This window comes from Metopolophium dirhodum, chromosome 3 (assembly GCF_019925205.1).
Source record: "Metopolophium dirhodum isolate CAU chromosome 3, ASM1992520v1, whole genome shotgun sequence".
Lineage (NCBI taxonomy): Eukaryota > Metazoa > Arthropoda > Insecta > Hemiptera > Aphididae > Metopolophium > Metopolophium dirhodum.
Genome location: NC_083562.1, coordinates 35,893,044 through 35,898,968, shown reverse-complemented (window position 1 = coordinate 35,898,968; position 5,925 = coordinate 35,893,044).

Sequence of the window (5,925 nt, the reverse complement as noted above, 5' to 3'; positions counted from 1 at the left end):
TATTAAAGTTGTTATTATCATTTACTAAACACATTATGATGAACATCGCATCTCGGCCAATCGACATTCATGTAAAATATTATATTATATCTCCACTCGAGAGACAGACAGACACTATCGAAGACAGTAAAACAAAATTAGTTATTTCTTTCTGATTTATTAATCAATACTTCATACATTCCATCTAAATAATAGTAAATATCGTAAACGACAACCTTAATGATTGAGTAACCGCCAAAATTCCGTACAGTACTTCAGAGTTCAGGTATTTATTAATTATTTTATGTAAACGTGTATAATATAATATTATAAACAGTACCACATGTTTATACTAATGCAAATATATAATAATATAAAGCTATTACAAAACCAGTGTCAAATTTAGTTTTAATTGATTGTTATAATATTTATGGTAAACACGATTATACACAACACACTCAAATATAATCATATTTATAGAATATTAAATATTGTGTTCTATTGTATTATATTGTTTTGTCTTAGCTAGTTGGAGGGGATAATTTTATGCCCGGAGCTAAGTTTTCTAAAGTCTCCTAATTGGACCATTACATTTGAAAGTTAACAATATAAATACAATTAACAAACTCCGAAGTACCTACCTATATTTGTTTATAATATAATATTATTATATAATGACGCACCTACCTGCCTATAGTGACTAGGTATGGACATTCTGTTATTATATTATAATATGTCATTACCTCGCCGTCTTAAACGAAATTGGCCCAGGTCCCTCCTTAACATTAAAAATAAATAAATATATAGGTAAACCACTTGGAATTATGAAGTAGGGTCCATTTGACCCCCCCCCTTTCTATCTCGCCAACCAGTCCTGTATACTTGTATACCCCTCCACCATATTACCTATTGTATAAATTTATTACAGATTGTATATATTTTTGTTTTCTAAAAAAAAAAAAAAATATGTCATTATAGTAAATTCCATTAATGTGTATAAAATGTATTCACTATAATTATTATATTATATGAAGTGTACGTGCAGTAAGTAGTAACAATTTTTGGTAACCTGTTACAGGGAAATAAATTGCACATAAAATATAAATAAACCATATAATTCACTGATGCCTAGTCAATATAGTCGTAGTATCATTGTAAATATTATTGAAATCGATTTTATTTCGATTAAAAGAGACGAAACACGCATAAGGCATGTAACAGTCAATAATTCAATGATACCTAGGTACATACCTACATCAAAAGCATAATAATATATTATATAGATACACGGAAATCGTGACATAAAATTATTAAATTATACTGGCCGTATCGTAAGCGGAAGCTGTGGATGGTACCTGTTGCAGATCATTAAGACGTATATTTAATATATTTTAGTGATCGGACGCTAGGCATATATTTTTATTTTATTTTCACACGCACTAAAGTATACATTGAAATGTATTAAAGTCAAATGTTCAACAGATAACATTTTTGTATAATGACAAATCCATATTATAAGATAATAGATGCAAACATATTTAAATATTTAAAAACATATTGTGTGTAATGTGTATGAATAAATTATAATAAATTGTTTTATTTTTATCTGATAGTAAATAAACAATCATATATTATATATATGATACTTATTCATTATATGTATAATATAACATTGTATTATACATAACTAATAACATTATTGGTAAATCAAGGGTCAGTCGATTGTCAAGAGCAAACAAGGTAGGTATAACTACCGTAATTCCGTACAATAATACTTTTTTTTTTTAAATATTTGAAAGTTACTACCTACATTAGGTATTATAAACAATTTTTATTCTACATTTATTAATGATTATTCAGATTATTGATTATATATAAATACTGTCGAGTTTTTTTTTAACAGTAAATGTTCATTATCTCAAAAAGTGTTAACATTTAAAATAATACTTTTTTTACATAATAAAATTCAAAAAAATAAAACATTTTTGAAAATAAAAATGTACCATACTATAGAGTGGCACAGGGGTACTCCGCAAAATATTGGTCTACTATAGTCCGTTTATATAAACTTCTTCAATAAGATTATAACCTTACTCGTTTGAAATTTGATTTATATGTATCAACATTTTTAAAAAAAACAGTCTGCCTAGGAATATGAAATTAAGGACATTGTAATCAGACAATTATTATTTCAATAAAATGTACCTATATTTTGTCAATCATACCGATGGATGATGGACCTAATAACGCGACAAGACTCTTGAAAAATCACTTTCTACGCACATATTTACAAGACCCGCGTGCATACAATTTGATATATACATGTGTATTCGGATACATACAAAATAATAATGGTAAAAAGGTGGGTAAGTGGATGTAGCTCTGCTGTACAGTAGATTACAAGTGGATATAATGACAAATGACCGTCATTTCAAACCAAAATCGATTTTCTCGAAAACAGATTTTACGTAAGAATTCCCGTTTTTCCTTAATTTTTCTTTTGTTTTTCACGTCGCTTTTGAAAACTACTGGGAAATTTTTACTTTTGACCCCCCAAAGTACCAACTAGATTCACTTTCCTATCAGAAAAGTTACTGTTGAAGAGAATCCAAGCACTTTTACCGTCCTAAAAGGTGATGACAGACAAAAAAAAAAAAAAAATAAAAAAAAAAAAAACACACATCATTGTAAAATCAATACATTCATCGCTTCGCTCAGAATCTAAAAAAGTAAAAAATATCAATGTTGTTTTGTGATCTGTTTAAAGCAGGGCTTGATTTGAAAAAAAATAGTTTTTATGTTACTTACAATTAAAACGTTACGCAACTTTTGCGTTTATCGTTATTTTTAGAATTAAAACGTTATCCAAGTCTTGCGTTTATCGTTATTTAATATAGTGCTAATACCTATAAAATTGAAAAATATTAACTAATTCGGGTAGGTGACGGCCCGGATACGAAGTATAATATAACAAATTCTTAGATTGTTGCATGAAATAAATGTTTCTACAAAACCAATAAACCTTATAAATAAATAGATTTTAAAATATTAGGTTTTGCGTTAGTTTTTGGTCAATGATATTCTATAAATTACGTTTTGCGTTATGTTTTGTTTAATGAAATATAATATATTTTGTTAATCCTTATGTTTTGTTTTGGGCTATATATTTATTTTTGATTATCGCTTTCCGTTATAATTACGTTTACAAATTTCAATCGTTTTTTGTCAAATATAACGTTATTATAACGTTTGCAAGCCCTGGTTTAAAGTTTATAAAAAAAATAAAATTTTCAAAAATGTTAGTAGTTACTTACATTCTGAAAAAATGCGACAATTTTTTATGTTAAAAAAGAATCATCCTGTATTAAATATTATTTTTTTTAATAATATTATTTTAGCTTTAAGTATATACCAAACTTAGACACTATTAATCAAAATATAACTTTAAAGGACATTTAAATGTTATTTTTGGGGATAGCGTATAATGTCACTTGTCATAAAATATAATGAAGAAGCCTTGAAGGGAAATAATATAATACTAATGAGTAATGAACTTAGATATTGTATTTATATTCAATGTTTTTTTCATAAAATCCATTAACTTCATAATGGCTAAATAATAAATATATTATAATAGTACATTAATCTAAACGACTAAAATGACTTTTACGTACAACTTTTTTGTCCCCTATTACAATACAGTATTTTTAAAAACGAAATAATATTATAATAATAATATTTTAAACATTTTAATTTAAATGCACATAGGTACCTTATGTTAAATTATTTTTTTCAATTTAGATAATACGTTAATACGATAATTTTAAGTCCTGAGTGGATACCGTTCCCTGCAGTATAATATTATACAATGTAATGCGCATATATAGGATGAATGAGGTCTCCGAGAGTACAGATATAATGTACCTAATGTCCTAATGTATATTCTATCATATTATATAGGAAAGTACAGGGTGATTCACTAAGTATGCTCACCCCTACTCTTTTCTTTAATCATTTATTTATTTAAACTCTGATTTTTGAAATTTAATGTAAACTTAAGGGGACTCGATTCCATTTAATGTGTTTTCAACAAATAGACCCAACTTATATATGCCAATCATACCGACTATCCTAGCCATCTGCAGATAAAACTTTCTGAACATATTTGAATTTGTCATGATGGTGATAACTTGAAAATTGCTTACTTACTTTTCAAAAATACGTTAACACGTTTTAAATATTGTCAATAATATTGAAGTGAAAAAATTAATTTAATAATAATAATAAGAGAGTCGTTTTCAAGTAAATTCCACGACGAATTCAAATATGTTTTCAGAAATGTTAGAAGTCAGAATGTCAGAATGTTTCAGAAATTGATAATTTTGATGGAAAATACAAAATAATTAATACTCGGAAGTCGTAGAGCATTATTGACATGCGCGTGCGGGAGCCCTCCGCTATTTCCTTGACACACAGTCGTACGAATTAATAATTATCAATTACTAAGCAGTAAGCACATATATTTACACGACCCGGATGCATCACGTAGGAAATTGCCTCTAGTAAACTCCTTAAAAACGATCCCCTTTCTGCATTTTAAAATACTTAGATTTTTATTTATGTCATTATTGTTATATTATATTATAGGGGCTACGGTGATTTGAAAATTGTAGTAATCTATCAACAATTTATTATATTATACTTTGTAAAAATGGTCCAAGTATATACATTATAATAAATACTAAACCCATAATATTACTCCTTTTATATTTTTCTAAAACCATTTATTAGGACTACTATCATTAGTATAATCATTTTAATAACTGATTTTTCGTAATACTACTGGGAAATAAAAAAAAATTGAAATCCCCAAAGTACTCTCATTAATTTTTAATTTATTTACTGGGCCAGTCTGGAATATTTGGGAACACTCCTGCATAGGTATCACAGTATAACAGGCATAATGTTTCGAATAGTGAAATAATAGTAATTTGAAAAAATATAAATGAAATAACAGCGCTGATATTCCTCTATACAGGATTACTGTATTACATGTACTGCGAATAAAACTATTGTAATATTATTATTATTATTATATTTTTAGTCGAACGCGGTGGAAAAAAACGACGCAATATTATTATCATGCACGTATAGTGTATAGAGTATTGGCTAATAAATAATAATATTCAGAGGAGAAAATAAAAACCAAATAATATAAATATATAATATTATGGTATGGAGGAATATATGCTATACGAATTTACCTACTTGTTACTTGCACATTATTATTTATTATATGTTTATATAATATTAAATATAACCTATAATATGATATTTTATTATGCACTCGAGTGTTGGCAATAATAATTGATCGACATGAAGGACATCTTACGCGTGTCGTATATGTATAATAATAATATCTAGTAGGTATACACTACCTAGGTATATGTGAAAACTAGTGGATAATTTATTTTTGCTTAAATGTTTTCGATTTCTCCAGCGTTTTTTCACATCACATTGTTATACACATAAATATAACAAAATGCTATGTCGTCGTCATCGTTTGCATAACCATCCGTATACGCCATTGTAATAAGTGTACCTCCTAAATGCTATTATGCAAAGATATTCGTGGTCGGTGTGCCTATATATTATAACAGTACCTTAACGTGCGAAGAAATCTAATCGTAAAATAACGATTGCCTGGAATCGTATAAAGATAGCATGCAATTATATTGCACCTGTTTAAAATAACACGTCTGTAAGTTGTCTGTATATTATATCTCGTTGTGGTTGTAACATTCGTAAGAGTCGTAACTCGTAAACAGTAAAATCACATTGGCGAGACGGCAAAATCGAAATACAACGGAATTGTAGAATAAATAAATAATACCTTCCTATATAAGATTATAATATATTATACGACATAAGACATAATATTATACG